The sequence below is a fragment of the Mesocricetus auratus genome, unplaced genomic scaffold, assembly GCF_017639785.1.
Source record: "Mesocricetus auratus isolate SY011 unplaced genomic scaffold, BCM_Maur_2.0 Super-Scaffold_100047, whole genome shotgun sequence".
NCBI lineage: Eukaryota > Metazoa > Chordata > Mammalia > Rodentia > Cricetidae > Mesocricetus > Mesocricetus auratus.
The window spans coordinates 4,105,254-4,121,374 of record NW_024429224.1 but is presented as its reverse complement, the minus strand read 5'-3'; the positions used below and the strand labels follow the sequence as shown (position 1 = coordinate 4,121,374).

Sequence of the window (16,121 nt, the reverse complement as noted above, 5' to 3'; positions counted from 1 at the left end):
CTTGCATGATTTCATATGAAAGAGCCAGGATTCACCCCAGGGTAACTCCAGCCTGCCTCAGAATCCTGCCTCTTTGGGGGTCTAGAGTATGTCTGGAGCAACATTACTGCAAAGGAAGAGAAGGGAAACAAGTATAGAATCGAATCACAAAGTAAACCATGAAGTTCCCAACTTATAGAAAGGCGGAGACTGGGATCTCAGGAGTAAAGAAGCAGGATTTGGGGGAGAGAGTTATAGGTAAGACACTTGAGGGGGAAAGTTAGGCTTGACAGTAATTGATTTGCTGCCACCGAACCAACCCTGCATACCTGTAACAAACCCTACATGTCTGTGCATAATTTTTTCATTGCTAGATTTGAATGATAAAAGTTTACTGAGGTGTTTAATATCTATATTCATGAATGATGTTGGTCTATAGTCCTGCCTTCTTACAAAGTTTTTGCTTGGCTTAGATCTTCAGGTGATGCTGTCTTCATAGAGCGAGTTACGATCCCTCTGCTTCTTTCTTTCCAATAGTATGGCAGAGAAAAGAATGGCCTTCCACCATGATAAATGGAGTTCCCTAGATGTCCACAGAAGGAGAAGCCTGGGCTGGAATCCTGAGTGTGCTCCCCAGTGACTCAATGAGCAGTTCTGGTTCTCTGTTCCCTCTGTCCCCTCAAAAAAGGACCATCTCTGTTGTAGGATGGTAGCATGAGTTATGGGAAGTGAATTCTGCCAAGTATACAGCAGGGGTGTGACAGAACTAAGGAATGTGAGACTCTTGTAGATGCCCATCCTCCCATCCCACCTTAGGTGGCTTCCCAGTGGGCAGGAACAGCCGTTATGCCATCTCCCTCTCACTTGGCTTCCAGCTATCTCCAAGGGCTAGCTGCCAAGCTGGAATGATGTAGGCCTCATCAATGTCCCTGGGAGGCAGGGCACTGCCATTAGTCCCTCAAAAGTCCAGCAATTAATTTAGTGAGCTGAGTTCCTTCTACTAACCAGTCCATTGCCATAGTAACCAACATTCCTTATCCAGGGACACAGAGAAGGATAGAAAAAGATAAATACTGGGCAGAAACCAATTTCAGAGAAAAAAATGGGACTGGGTACACTACTAGGGAGGCCTGGACAGAGTCCATGCTGCTGAGGTGGGGGAAGGTGTCATGAAGCACTACTGCTGTGTTCTGGGCAGGAATATGGCTAGGATAGAAAGGCATAACGTGGACATCACAGGCCACTGAGATGTGTCTCTTCCTCTTGTGACCCAGCTCCAAGCCTCTGGGCCAGAGGTGCTGAACTTTGCAAGACGCAGACACTACTTGCAGGTTAGAGATGACAGATGAAGGCTAGGTAGGTAGCTTCCAGTCCAATAGGGCTGCCAGGAAGCCAGGCAAGAACCTAGGTGCAAAACTGGCCTCTGCATTGCTTGGCACCTGTCTCCATCCCTCTCAACACACACATACTGAGGATGGTGTCTGTGTCAGGACAGAAAGTGTCATTGTCACTGTTGATTTGTCTTGCAGCAGCTCACAAAGTGATAAAGCTGGTCTGTCAGGACCCATGTTCAAATTCCAGGCTGCCCCAGGAGTATGCAAACCAGACTTTTAGCATCTTTGAACAGATCTCATGCATCTAATTGGGGTAAAACACCCGCCTCTCAGGCTTGTTTTGTCACATGAGTTGGATGCTTGAATACACCAGACCATGAAGAGTGTCCAGGGCATTACACTATTCTCTAATCCTTAGATCTTTCACCTATAAAATGAGAACAATGCCGCCACTGGAGAAATGGGTATGCTAGTTTTCATGAAGTATAACGTTGCTCTTGGAATTCCAATTGGCTATCCACACAGTCAGGTCTCCTGGCGTACTGCACTGATGTTGATTCCACACTGTACTATGGATGGCACTGCTTCCATCTCTGATCTAATCGTGTTCTAAATGGATGTCAAGAGCTTCACATACACTGTTACTGATGACCCAATGGCACAGAGGAACAAGCAAGGAGATGATACGTATCCATGTGGTCTACGCTCTGATCAGGGAGGATACCAAGTCATAGGTACTGAGAGCACAAACTTCCAGCTCTGGCTCAGGGGGCCGAGGCTTGCTTTCTGGAGGAGGTGACTCTGAGTTGAGCCTGGGAAGGCACGGTGGGAGCAAGTAGACTAGCAGCAGCTACTTTACCAGGATCAGCTCACCTCCCGTGTGTGACTGCTCACGTAGTAAGCAGAATAGGAAGTTTGGAGGGGGACGAGAAAGTCATAAAATATCAGGCTAGGTCAGAAATGGGATTTGTGGGGAGGAGGTACTCAGGAGTGAGCAAAGAAACCCAGGGACTTGTGCTGAGAACCACAGCAAGGGTCCAGACTTGGGGCTGCAGGTGTTTACTGGCATGGCAGTGGCATCTACTAATGAGAATTCAGAAACTGTATCCACAAAGACACATTAAAAGGACCAAATGAGGATGCCACCATCATATCTGAAAGGAGACGCCATAAGTGTTCCCTAAGACAGCCACTATCCAAGCTACAGATTCTGTGGTATCGGTTAACTGATAAAACAGAGTAGGCACACACAGAGACAAGAGCATCTGAAAGGAAGCTGGGTTCAGCTTCAGCCTCTGGAAGCCAGTTTGTAAGGAAACAGAATGAAGAGCTCAGGCTAGACCCACTGAGATAGCTAGTGGAGAGGCTGGAGTCAGGTCGCTAATTTGAGTATACGGAACAGAAGAGCAAATGGAGCTGGAGAAACTCCTGAGAAAGTAAAGGGGCTGAAGAGGGTGCGAGGGTATCTGCTCAGGCAGAGATTAAAAGATGAAGACAACCACAGTGCCCCGCCTTTGTGAGCATCACCAATGGAAACAGTCAGGCCACGGCATCTCTATGTTAGGTTCTCTTCCCCATCCAATATTTTTTTAGCAAGACCCAAGGAGCTGAACATATGTCCTTACCTTGCTAATAAAATGATTATCTGCTAAACAACAAAACTACATGAGGCCCATACTTTTACTGAATATTTCACAAAATAGCCATGATACCGTTATGCATACGGCTAAGGATGACTAGTGACAGAAAGAATCAGGACAATTACAACTTGACAGGAAAATTCACTCAAAGAATTACAATACCACAATGTTTCAAAGTGTCTCCAACTGGTTTCAAAGGTGTATTTGTGCAGCTATTTCAATGAGCAATATAAATCACCTGAAACAAGTGAAAAAATCAACAAGTAACTAGGAGATAGAGCTGGTTCATGGTGGTACACACCTGTAGTGCCAGGAATTGAGAGGTCAAAGACTGTCAAGTTTGAAGCCGGTCCGGACAGCAAGGCACCATCTCAAAAACCAACAAGATGTGTCCCTGAAAGGCTACCAGCTCCAGTAGATGGTTCTACACCTATGCACATACAGGCATCACTAAGAGGACTCCGTGGGTTTTAAAGAGACAGCACATGGAGTTGGGAGGGAAAAGTGATACGGAGAACAGGGAAAGAATGAAGAGGATTAAAGGGGAGATGCATTTGATCGAAGCACACTATGGGCATGGGTGAAATTATCAAACAGTAAAAGTTCAAAGGGTAAAAGAAATAAATGGAGGAGACGAACTACAGGGAAAGTACAGAACTAAAGCAAAGCCATGAGAGCCAACACTCAGCACGCTCTGGCCGAGAGCACACTGCAGGTAAGTGAACGGAGGGAGCTGAATGGGCACAGACACAGTCTCTTCACTGCAGAAGCAGCAGCAAGGGGCTGTGTGGGACATGAGGAGAGCCTTGGGAATTCAGGAGGCGGTAGCCTGGCGCCTGTTTCTCAGATGACTAGCTTCAGGAGAGACGCAGGGTACACAGGGCTGAAACACATAGTTTTCAAAGGAATACAAGTGAGAACCTCCCAACTTTGCTGAGACCCTAAAAGTGACAGGTTCCATATTATTATAACTAACCTCCTGAAAACTAAATACAAATAGAATTCCTGAAGACGCCTACAGAGATGGAGAATGTTGTCTGTAGAGGAGACGCAGCATGAGAGAGGGTATTTCCTATAAAACCATGGGAAGTCATGAAGTCAAGGACAAGACACATGCCCCAAGTGTTGAAAGGAAAGACATTGAGGAGCAACTTGACATATGAAAAAATAACTATCCTTCAGGAACAAAGGGTATGAGATTTGCTGCTGGCAGATGGTGAGTCCTGAAAGAACCACAGAAGCAAGTTCCTGAGCAGGAAGCCAAGTAAAAAGAGGCTGAGGTTTGAGGGAGACTCGTGGCTCCAGTGACATGCAGAAGAGGACACTTGACGGTTTTCAACCATTTGACGAATGAAGCAAGAGGCATTAGAAGGCACGCTGCTCAGCATATGGAGAGGCAATCCTGAAGATGAGACTCGTATTTTAAAGAGAAGAGATGAGGGATCTGAGGGGTCCAAAGCAGTACAACAGCCAAAGAAAGCAGTGGTCAGGCTGTTATACATGCCCATGGCAGTACTCACGACAATCACTAGAACTGCAGGGCCAGCCTAATGACTCGGATCCCTAGTTCCAGATGTGCTACTGGGGAGGCTGAGGCAGAAGGGATATAAATTCAAGGCACGACTAGGCTGAAGACTATATTCAAGGACAGCCTGGACAAATGTGTAGTCAAAATGCCCACTGAGAAATCAAAAGGGAATAACAAAAGTTATTCAAATAATCCATAAGAACAAGAGAGAGAGAGAGAGAGAGAGAGAGAGAGAGAGAGAGAGAGAGAGAAGGAGAGAGAGAGAGAGAGACTGATGAATGGGAAAGAAAATAAAAGAAAACTAAATGGCACAGACTGGTCCTTTAAACACCTGTAGGACAAAGCAAAATGCCCATGAGCAGTCCAAAACTCCACTCAGTACAAAAACTGCATTCAGTCCTGCAGCTGCCCAGATCAGCTATACAGGGAACTTCATTCAGTAGTAGCCTTGTTTGCTATGTTGCACCGTATTCACACATACACACACACACACACACACACACACACACACACACACACTTCATTTATCTTTTATTTGCAAATATTTAATAATGCAATAAAATGTTTGATAAGCCAATTAAAAGACATATATATATATATCCTCACATTTATACAAAGTTAAAATTCAAGTATACACAAAAATTTTAAACAAAACAGTGTGAAAAGAGTCACATCCGGGTGCTAGATCACCCTGTTTTGTTGTTATAATCATTTAGGATTATATCAACAGCGCGCACCAGAGAGCCTGGCGGAAGGGTAGAAGAAAGGAAATATTCATTATATGTTCGATTGTTCCGTTTCTGGCATTGTCCATGCATTAACTCCCTCAAAGGACAGAGTCCCCGAGGAGTCCCTGAGGTCAGACTGTGCCCTTCATCCCAGCTCATTGGCCACGGAATGAAGTTTAGGCATCGCAGTCCATCTGCGGCTCTGGGGGAACTTCCATCTACTCCAGTGAAAGTACGCCACATGAATTACACACTTCCCTGGCTAGCCAATGGCATGGGACAGACCTGGCTCTCCTTGGACACTGGAATCTGATGACAAGAATAAGTGCACAGACCTCCACTACCCTGCTGGAAAAGGGGGTGTGTTCCTACTAAGGGGGCTGAGTTTGGAGGTACAAATGGCCATCTGTCACCACTGAAAGGCAACCATATGTTGAGGTGAGAAAGAGAGTATCTGACTTTGCCACACTGACCCAGCCTTTCCCAAGGGGCACTGTGTGAGTCTCAGGAGACAAGCGCTCCCCCACCCCTCTGTTCCCAACATCAGCAGAGTTACGCTGCGGCATTCTTTCACTTAGCAACATGAACCAAGCTCTTGCCACCTCACAGGGCCTCAGACAGCGCCGCCTCCTCTCTGAAGCTCTGCCTTCTCCCCTCCAACTACCCCTGCTTCCTCCAACTCCCACCCTGCCAGCTCTCTTCCTCTTATTTGACTGAAACCTCAGTTTAGATATGGTTTCTGAGAACTACCCAGCCTGACTGACCTCTCCTTCCAAAACCCATCTAGACACTCTGCCCATCCCTCTGGAGCCAACTTTGTCATGGCACAGATAGGAAGGTGGCTGCCCACAGCCAGCCCCTCCACCAGCGGGAGAAAACTCAAGTGAGTCCTTACTGCTCCCTGGCCCCCCAGGCATCTGAGGGCTCTCAGAGCACCAGACTCTCTCCTTTCACTTTTTTGGCGTGAAATTCTGCCCAGTTTATTCACAGACCAGCTCAGATTACAGGGGCTTGAGGACACGGGATATTTCTGCTTAATGTATTTTAAGAGTGTCTGACCTGGTGAAGCAATGCATATAAATAGTGTTCTAGACTCCACGCTGTCTCAGAGGGCTCCCCTTTATTTGGGAGTGGATAAGAAGGCACATGGCCGGATAGCCGCCAGCTAAGCGAGCAACCGGTTTGCAAACAGCCACACTGTTTCAGTTCTGCCTCTGTCACTTCAGTCACCCAAGTTCTATGAAGGGCAGACGGATCTGACTCACCTGTTGCTTGTGCGTGTGTGTTGGGGGCAGAGTTGCAATTACTAGAGCAGAGCCTGATTGCCTGGCAATGGAGGGGGTGGGGGCAGTTAAGGGGGGGGGGAGAGAGAGAGAGAGAGGGAGGGAGGGAGGGAGGGAGGGAGGGAGGGAGAGAGAAGGGAAAGCTGTTGAAAGCAGACGGTCTTTTTCAGTCTGTGTCCACTCAGGGCTGTCTGCACCATGGCATAATTGTATTCAGAGATCCCCATCCGAAGTCACAGGCTTCCCAGCACCTCCACCAGCCAGGGCCCAGCTGCCATCTCCACTCTTACTCACTCGCCTCTCTTAAATGTCCCAAGGACAGGAGCTCACTACCCATCATCCCAACAGTTATATATCTCAGTTTACCAGATTATAAATCTCCTGCTTCCTTCACTCTGCATTTGTGAATGGCTTACTCACCAATCCTAAATCCAACTGCCCGCACGCAGGGCATTGGATTTGTTTGTTTTGTTTTGTTTGAGACGGGATTTCTCTGTGTAACAGCTCTGGCTGTCCTGGAACCCGCTTTGTAGACCAGGCTAGCTTGAACACAGAGATCTGCCTGCCTCGGCCTCTGGAGTGCTGGGATTGAAGGCGTCCACGCCCACCCAGCTTTATTTGGATTCTCTCCACTGTAAACCCTCTCTGTACTCTCCTAGCCTAACGACTCTTGGTCTGACCCCAGTCCCTTTCCCTGATCCATGGCTTCTCTTCACCCCAGCTCATGATCCTAATCTTCAGTGAAAGGCCATTCTGCCGGTGCTGCCTTTGCCTGACTTCATGACACTAAGGGACGGTACATGTCCCTTGCCAGGCTGACTCCTACTCAGCCTTCAAACTCCAGCTTCCATGTAAGCAAAACCTCCACCAGTTTCTCAAGCAAGGAGTGTGTCACTACCCTCCTCTAGCTCCCACACAGCCTGCTTTTAACAGTTCTTAGGTGTATTAAAAGTGCCCTATGGGCAGGGATTAGTAGCGCATGGCTATAATCCCAGAACCCAGGAAGATGAGGAGGAAATAGTGAAAGTTCGAAGGCAGTCCAGGTGCATAGCAAGACTGTGCCTCAAGAAAGGAGGCAGCCTATTGGTTGTACTCACTACTAAACTCATGGGAATTAGGGACTCTGAGGTCTGGTCTGTCTTCCTCGGTGCCTGGAAAAGTGGTGGAGACAGACAGGCTACGCAATAGAGAGCAAGGAGTCCATGAGTTGAGTGTTGGGCTGCATATGTAGTTTAATAATATGGAGCCACTACTGCATACATGCATACATACATACATATCTTCCCAGAGAGCAGAGGAAGCACAGGTTGGTAGTCACTCTCTTTGCCTAGTGACACAGGCATGCCCTTTTCTCCGAAGAGATGGCCTCAGTTCCTAGCATAACTCTGCAGGCCTGTGGGGATGAGCACACAGAGGTCAGGAGTGGTCTGCAGGGTGAGTCTCTCCACACAACTGAGCCACAAGCATGCCCAATGCCAGAGACCAAGAGGGATCTTTCATCAGTCACAGGAGAGACGCTCTAGCCAGTTTCCTGTAGAAGTCTGAGGCTTTGGCAAAAACCGGACCACCAAGACGCAAGGATATCATACTTGTTTGCTGAGCAGACAGTGCTTATCCGCCTTCCACATCCTGTCCCTAGGCTCCAGCCCTGAGACACCATGCAGGACCATGAAAAGTGCGCAGCTGCCTGACAGAAGAGGTAATTCAGACCTAGGCAGTCTCATGATGGCTGGCACGCCCAGCCCATAAATCGGGGCCCCAGGATCAATGGGAGGCCTCCACATGGCCAGGGTGCCAAGTGCCTGGCAAGCAGATAGGACCCCCTGACACTCTGCGAGAGTCACTCATGCCCGTATGCCTTTCTCAATTTCAATATTTCATTGGCTATGTAACTGCAATTTCATGAACCTAGGACCGCTATGAGCCAGGAACTGGCTGAATCTCTCATGCATTGTGCAGAAACTGGTGGCTCCAAGAGATGTGATTCAAGCTCATTGTCTGGTCTCCAAGATATGCCAAAGGTGATTACAACAGGTGATTAACAGTGCTGGATCATGCCTGGTGGAGGGGCACCTAGAGTTACAGCCAGGTGGGTGCTGGGTACGTTTCTCCAGAACCCTGGTGGCCCCCCATCTATTTTTCATGCCACCACCTACATTGTTGACTAAGCTGGGGAGTTGCAAGCATTGGACTAGGCAGACCAAAAGTGGCATGCATACCTCCCTCGAGCTAGACACCATGATAGATAAACCTGTCTTTCACATTTGTCAACTGCTGTTCCAAAATTGTTCAAATGTGACATTTTTATTGACCCGTGTGTTTGGATATGGATAAGGTTGTGAAGGGACATTCACTGGACTGCCACTTTTGGGTAAATGCATGGAGAAGACTGAGAAGGGCTGCTGGGCTTGCTGGGCTTTGTCACAGCACGCTGGTGTCACCTTTATGATTCACCTCTATCAGGAAGGGTTTTAAAACCATGTGCCCAACAGCTACATTTCATTCTTATTGTAAAATACAGATGCTGACCTCTATATAACTTAAATAAACAAATTTACCTTCTATTCATGTGTGTGAAATATGCATACTTATGTGGGATAGCAAGGGCCAGGGTGTTACGCTAAGTCATGCGATCGCATCCCAGTTCTTACACTTACTAGTGGAGGGATGGAACGTTCCTGAGCCTCAGGAGGGCAGCGTGCAGAGGACAGCGGCCCAGCTGATCAGACCTAACCTCTGCCCAAGACCAGAAAGACTCGGCCTTTGCTTACACAGAACTCAAAAGTGTGTTGTGGGAGACGGATCTGATTTGTCCTAGGCACACACAGAACCGTGGCCTGGGGAGTGGCAGAGTGGCAGGGAGACAAGTGCCATTCAGATGAAGGAAGGAAAGGCTGGAAGTCCACCACCACACCGCAGGCTGCCTTAGGAGCAGAGGCACCTCTGACTGACGCCGCACAAGCGCAGGGCCCTGTGAGCAACGCAGGGCTCAGGCCTCAGTAAGGCTGCCCAGGGCACCACAGCCAGCACTTGGAGTGCTCAATGCAAAGAGTCTACAACACGGGAATTCGCTGTCAGAACCCTCTGGGGTCAGCTGGGCTCTTTATTTATTTTTTTTTTGTCAAGCTTTTATTTTTCCCTTTTTTATTTAAATTAGAAACAAGCTTGATTTACATGTCAATCCCAGTTCCATATCCCTCCCCTCCTCCCCTGCCCCCCACCAACCTCCCTATCCCATCCCCTTTCTGCTCCCCAGGGAGGGTAAGGCCTCCCATGTGGGATCTTCAAAGTCTCTCATATCTTTTGGAGCGGGGCCTAGGCTGAGAGAGTATCCCTCTATGTGGAATGGGCTCTCAAAGTCCATTCGTATACTAGGGATAAATATTGATAAACTACAAGAGGTGGCATAGATTGCCTAGGCCTCCTAACTGACACTCACATTCAGGGGGGTTTGGGTAGGTCCTATGCTGGTTTCCCAGCTATCAGTCTGGGTCCATGAGCTCCCCCCTTGCTCAGGTCAGCTGTCTCTGTGGGTTTCTCCAGCCTGGTCTTGAGACCTTTGCTCATCCTCCCTCTCTGCAACTGGATTCCAGGAGTTCAGCTCAGTGTTTAGCTGTGGATGTCTGCCTCTGCTTCCATCAGCTACTGGATGAACGCTAGGATGGCATATAAGGTAGTCATCAATCTCATTATCAGAGAAGGACATTTAAGGCAGCCTCTCCACTACTGCTTAGGTTCTTAGTTAGTGTCATCCTTATAGATCTCTGGACATTTCCCTAGTGCCAGATTTCTCTCTAAACCTACAATGGCTCCCTCTATTATGGTGTCTCTTTTCTTGCTCTCCTCTTTTCTTCTCCCAACTCAATCTTCCTGCTCCCTCATGTCCTCCCCTCCCCTCCTCTTCTCCCCTTCTTTTTCTCCTAACTCCCTCTCCCATGCTCCCAATTTGCTCAGGAGATCTTGTCCCTTTCCCCTTCTCCGGGGGACTGTGTATGTCTCTTAGGGTCCTCCTTGTTTCCTAGCTTCTCTGGTGGTGAGGATTGTTCAGCCTGGGCTCTCTCTGTGATGTCTGTGTTTCTGCTTTTACTTGATTTCTCTTGGCTGTATGTCGCTGTGGTAGAGCATGTAACCCAAGAGTGGTTCTCCTGCCACAATGGTGACTGTAAACATGGTATTGTCAGATCCAGGCACAGCACCAGGAAACCCAGCTGCTGGGCTTGAGCACTGAAACTGATCCCCACCGGCCTAACTGAAGCTTCAGAGCCGCCTTTCACATAAGCCATTATCTGCCTTGGTGCTGTGGTTTCTTTCCTTTTTCTTGCCTTTCTGGCACTGACAGAAGACTACACCCCTGAAATGTGGCTCCTGAACCAACAAGGCCAGCTACAATTGCCCAGCGTCTGCTAGTATCCAGTCCCAGAAACAGCTTCTCTCTAGAGATGTTTCCAACCAAGAGATGGTGTAAATTCTGAATATTGCCACTATTTCATCATTAGCCAAACTATAAAAAAGTTTTTAAAGATATTCTCTCTCTCCATAGCGTGGTGAGACAGACATAGGGATCCCAGGCACCGGGAGTGGACAAGTGGGAGTAAAGGCAGATGGATGTGCTTGAGAGGAGGGCATTAGAGGGATCGGGTGCAGTTTGTCACAGATCTCTGCATGGTTCCTGGCCGTGTGTCTTCAGGACCACAGCAAGCAGGCGCTGTCACACTCTCTCACAGGTTCCCTGGCTGTCCTTTGGGCAGGCAGGTGGGACTCCTTTTTGAGCCTGTCCTGAATCCTCAGACCCAATGTGTCCTGAGAACCAACTCTCTGCCCATACTCCCTGGCCCAGAAATCCTGCTCCTTGGGAACCATCTGAGGCAATTCCTGCCCATATTCATGCACCAGGGATGTTCAAGGCCACTGCAAAGGGGTAGTTAGTCAGGGAGGCTCGTCCATTTGAGGGATGCTCAGAAGCAACCTGAAATGTTAGGATCACAGAACAGATGACAGATTTCACTAACTTATCAAGATGAGGGGTGGTCTCATCCAAACATTGAGTTGTTCATCATACAGTCATCCACACACCATTAATCCAGTAAGCCTTGTGCTGGATACCAGACAGGCACAAAGTATTTCAGCCAGGCCAACTTGACTTACCTGTTGGGTCTGTCCCCAACACACATACATGTACATATGTACACATTTGTGTTCCTTCTCTCTCTGTCTCTCTGTCTCTCTCTGTGTGTCTCCCTCTCTCTCTCTCTCTCTCTCTCTCTCTCTCTCTCTCTCACACACACACACACACACACACACACACACACAGTCCCTCTGTCCTAGTGCCTCCCAAGACCTGTACTAGAGACCAAGTGCTGTCTTTATAGGTCAAGCAAGCATTTCACCACTAGTCTCCAGATCTCCATTTTCTCATCTGTAAAATGGGCAAAATGTACCCTCTGCATCTCATTGGGTTGGTTAGCTATTTCTGTCAAGCCGGTTGCCACATCCTCAGTTTTTGAATACAGACTGGTTCAAACAATCCTCAGACATCTTTCCTACTCTAAAATATCCCATAGGCCTTTCTCATCTTCTGATTCTGTTAGAGAACAACAATAATGTGTGAAGATTATTCCCTAGCATGAGGAGAAGGACTTCTTTGACAAGAAAAGGGCCTTTTCCTCCCTCTGTCTTTGTTCCACCATTGTAAGCTAACCAATTCCCCTCTCTGACACTTATAAACCATAGAACACAGGCCACAACAATCACACACCAGTGCTAGCCTCCCTCAAAACCAGCAGCAGCAGGAACACTGAAGAAAAAAAGGAGGATATTCAGGGCTGGAGGGATGTGCTTCCAATGACTGGGTGTCAAACTGGCAGAAGCCCTTAAAGGCTCATCAGCCCAGCACTCAGATTTAGAATGCCCAGGAAAATGGCTGTTCAGCCTTTGTCTTTAATACTCCCCATGGCAGAGCAGGAAGGTTGAGTTGGAGGAAGAATAGAGGGAGCCATTCTAGGTTTGAGGGGAGATCTGGCACTAGTGAGATCTCCAGAGATCTACAAGGATGACACCAACTGGCAAACTAAGCAGTAGTGGAGAGACTACATTAAATGGCCCCCCGTAATAATGCCCCTCCCTCACTACCATTTTGTAGGTGTAAGAGCATCAGAGAATGTGTGGAAACTTTGAACAAAGTCCAGTAAAACAAGACACAAACTCATTTCTACTGCAAACGTTTCTGAGGGTCCATGAGCAGAGTCCTGCTGGACCCACGGAAAGGAGCCCCTTATCCCTTTCAACCTCTTTCCCAGAAACATAGGGTGATGATTCTCTGTGGTCTCTCAGTGGCAGGGTCAAGGTGAGCTAGCATGGGGAGGAGAGCCATCCACAGCTCCCAACTTTATGAGACAGAAACAAGCTAAACTATCAAATGCCTGGCGCCTTGCACGTGGCAGCCACTTCCCTTGGGAAGGGGTCAGTCCCTCCTACCCTGACAATGGGGAAGCGGAAGTCCTCTGGGTGCAGCCCTTAGCTGAGGGCAACCCGTGGAAGGAAACAGTCTCGGGCACAGCAGGGCCCGCACAGAGCAGGGCACGAAGCCCCACACTGCTTCTGTCTCTATCAGATCCCAGCCCCATGAAGACCTTCCTGGGGCAAGCAGGACTAATACAAAGGGGATCTCTGGCTTTCCTAGCCTTTTCTCAGACACACATCCGTGAGACGCACGTGAGGAGCTAGAAAGACCCACATCAACAAAGAAGCACCAACGCAGCAACAGAGGTGCTGAGGGATGACGAGGGATGGTTCCAGTGATGTTTGAAGTAACTGGGCATCGCAAATGCCACAGATGCATGAATGCCTGTCATTGCCAAATCTGTGCGACTACAAACTGATCCAAGTTAAGCTTCATTGACTGGGACATGAAACCCTGGACTGCAATAGAGCATGATACATAGAAGCAGACAGACTAAGGCACCTCTCTGGTCTAGAGGAGGGCCAATAGCATGCTCAAATAGGAAAGAGATCTAAATTTAGACCAAGAAGGCTAAGCCCCTTGCCCATCAACGCCAAATCAAAGGGAGGCTAATCATCCTACCTCTGCTACCCAGGGTCCCCATCACCCCCACCAGAGGCTGGTATATCCCAACAGTTCTAAGAACAACTCCAATGGGCTCTGGTGACAGACACTGTGGCCACTGTGCTCTCTGCCCTCTTGGGCAGTTCCTGAGAACCAATCAGGTACATTCTAGCGTTTTCATTCCCCCTCTGAGGTTGAGCCAAAGTTTGTCTCCTTCATACTGTAGCCCCCCCACCCCAACTCCCCCACCCCCACCAAGGGCTTCAACAGGAAGCTGATCAGAGATGCTAGGAGCACTGTATCCTAGCTCTCATGCCTCCTCATCCCACACTGAAGCCTATGACCCCAGCACAGGCATCTGAGAAAACTGGGCCTTACCTGCCAGGGAGATGTTCAAGGGGTTCGGTCTGGGCTTGTGTCCTGGGAACTACTGGAAGCAGTGTTCAGGGAAGATGCCAGGCTCAGGCAGCCCGTCCTGGGACTACCCTGCATGCAACGTACTCTGTAGCACTCAGCAGCACACAGCCACTCTGCCTGCCCTGGAAAAAAGACCTAACACCTCCAGTCTCCAGGCAAAATGTGGGAGAGTGTTCTCCACGCAGTGAGTCCAGAAACAGGACCTAGTTTTCAAATCAGCAGCTGGAGGGCAAGGCTGAAACTTACAGAGCCGAATGGCAAGTGTGTGAGAGAGGGCAAAACAGAAAACGGGCCAAGCAGGTCATCGGGGAGAAGCCACAGCCCTCTCCAGCCTGTTCTTCCCAGGAACAAAGCTGCCCGTGGCCTCCCCAGGGGCTCAGTGGCCCCGCGAATCCGGTATTCCCGGGCTAAGAGCTCCCCGCACAGGGCGAGGTGGAGCTAGGAGTGGGCGGGGTCGTGAACAGGGGCCGGGGCGGGGCTAGAGGGGGTGGGCTCAACCGTAGTGTCCCTTGGAGCCCCAGGGGCAGGGCCTGGGCTGGTGGCGATCCCTGAAACAAGAGCAAAGGTTTAGGAGACTGTAGGGTCCATGATAGGGAGGGGGGAGTAGCAAGCGGCTGCGCAGATTAGGGTCTTGAGGTTCCAGAGTCCCAGCGACCTCAAGAAGCCCAGGACAGCATGGACAACTGTCCAGTTAAGAACTTCATTGGATAATTTTGGTCTCTCCTTTATAGAGAGCTCTAAAATAACCCACCGAGTTTAGAGGCTGCTTGGGACCCTTTTGGAACGTTTGGAGGACGGGGAAACAGGTCGGTGGGGGGGGGGGGGTTGCAAGGCACCCTTGTCCAGCAGGAACACAAGAACACACTTATCAGTGCAAGGGACTCTTTCTACGGGTACCCCTCTTAGGAAGCCCTCACTCCAGCCTAGAGATAAGCAAGGGCTATGAGTCCGTTGTCCATCTCTGATGAGAACTGTGATGGCTCAGAAAGAGCCTTGGTCACCTACCAGTCTAGTGTCCCCATTAAGGCAGGAAGGGAGCCCAGGTAGAGCTGATAAGGTCACCAAGGAGAGACCAGGAGCAGGTGCTGGCCCAGATGCCCTTCGATTTTTTCTTTCTGAGCACTGTTCCTAAAAATGGGCCGGGCAGGGTATTTTGAAATGGACACGATGAGATCATTGCTTAATTGGCAAAGCCCGTCCCACCCCAACCCCACCCTCATTCCCACCTCCAACCCTACACTCAGTCTCCTAAGCTACGCGTGCCTTTATTTGGCTGCCTGGGTAGCAACATTTATAAACAGACACACCGGGCTCCTGTGTGACCAAGGGACTCACAAGAGCTGCCCCCGTTCCCTTTTCCTGCTTTATGTTTCTGCTTGATGGTCACGCAACAATACGCACCCAGGTGCGGGGAATATGACAATGGCTAGACAAACCCACGTGACTCTGTAGGCTCACTCGCCACTTGTGGGCATGGTAATCACGCAAGTCACAGTACTCGTGTCACATTCGGGTAGTAGAAAGGGAGAATGAAAATTGGGCGGGAGATGGCTTGTGCTTCCTGCTCTAGATATGGTAGACACATAAACGAGACAAGGATGGGAAACCGGGAAGAGTGTGCTGGGCAGATGCGACAGTCAGAACAAAAGTCCCCTGAAAACGGACTTGGCACACTAGGGAGGCGGCCATAATGGGGTTCCCAGAATGGCCTTTCCTGCCGGGTGAGCCTTGGGATAAAGCTGATGCCAGTGGTAAGGGACCACCATGCAGCCCTGCACCACAACTTCCCTGCGGCTCAGTACACGCCCCTGTCCTGCTTCGTTTCTGGCCAGAGCTCCTGAGATCAGTTGGTGGACAGGACTCAAGTCTTCCCAGCCCACACTCTTCTTCAGGCAGTGCCTGCCTCCCGTGCTTTGTAAAGTTTATTTTTCTTTTATTTAACACGTGCTGGTCAAACATTTTTGGTGGATGAGGAACAGCAGAAGTACACTCTGCTAATCTTCCCAAGAAACTGGACAATCATCTCCACCAGTGGGAAAACCTGCAAACCCGTGTAGACATTAGGATTTCAGTGCCACCAATGGGAGAAACCTACAAACGTGTGCAGACTGTAGACATTGGGGTTTCAGCACCTCTCTTTACATGGGTA

General features: G+C 49.2%; 1 protein-coding gene across 2 annotated transcripts in view; it reads right to left on the bottom strand.

Moving 5' to 3' along the window:
- Window positions 1–14,457, bottom strand: part of Col22a1 (collagen type XXII alpha 1 chain) — a 258,039-nt gene extending 243,582 nt beyond the window's left edge. The window contains exon 1 of one of the 2 annotated variants that reach the window (XM_040735687.1): window positions 13,934–14,457. The gene's annotated coding sequence lies outside the window, so the exon portion shown is untranslated. The remainder of the gene's footprint in view (window positions 1–13,933) is intronic. The other variant, XM_040735686.1, reaches the window with a different exon arrangement.
- Window positions 14,458–16,121: the final 1,664 nt, after the last annotated feature.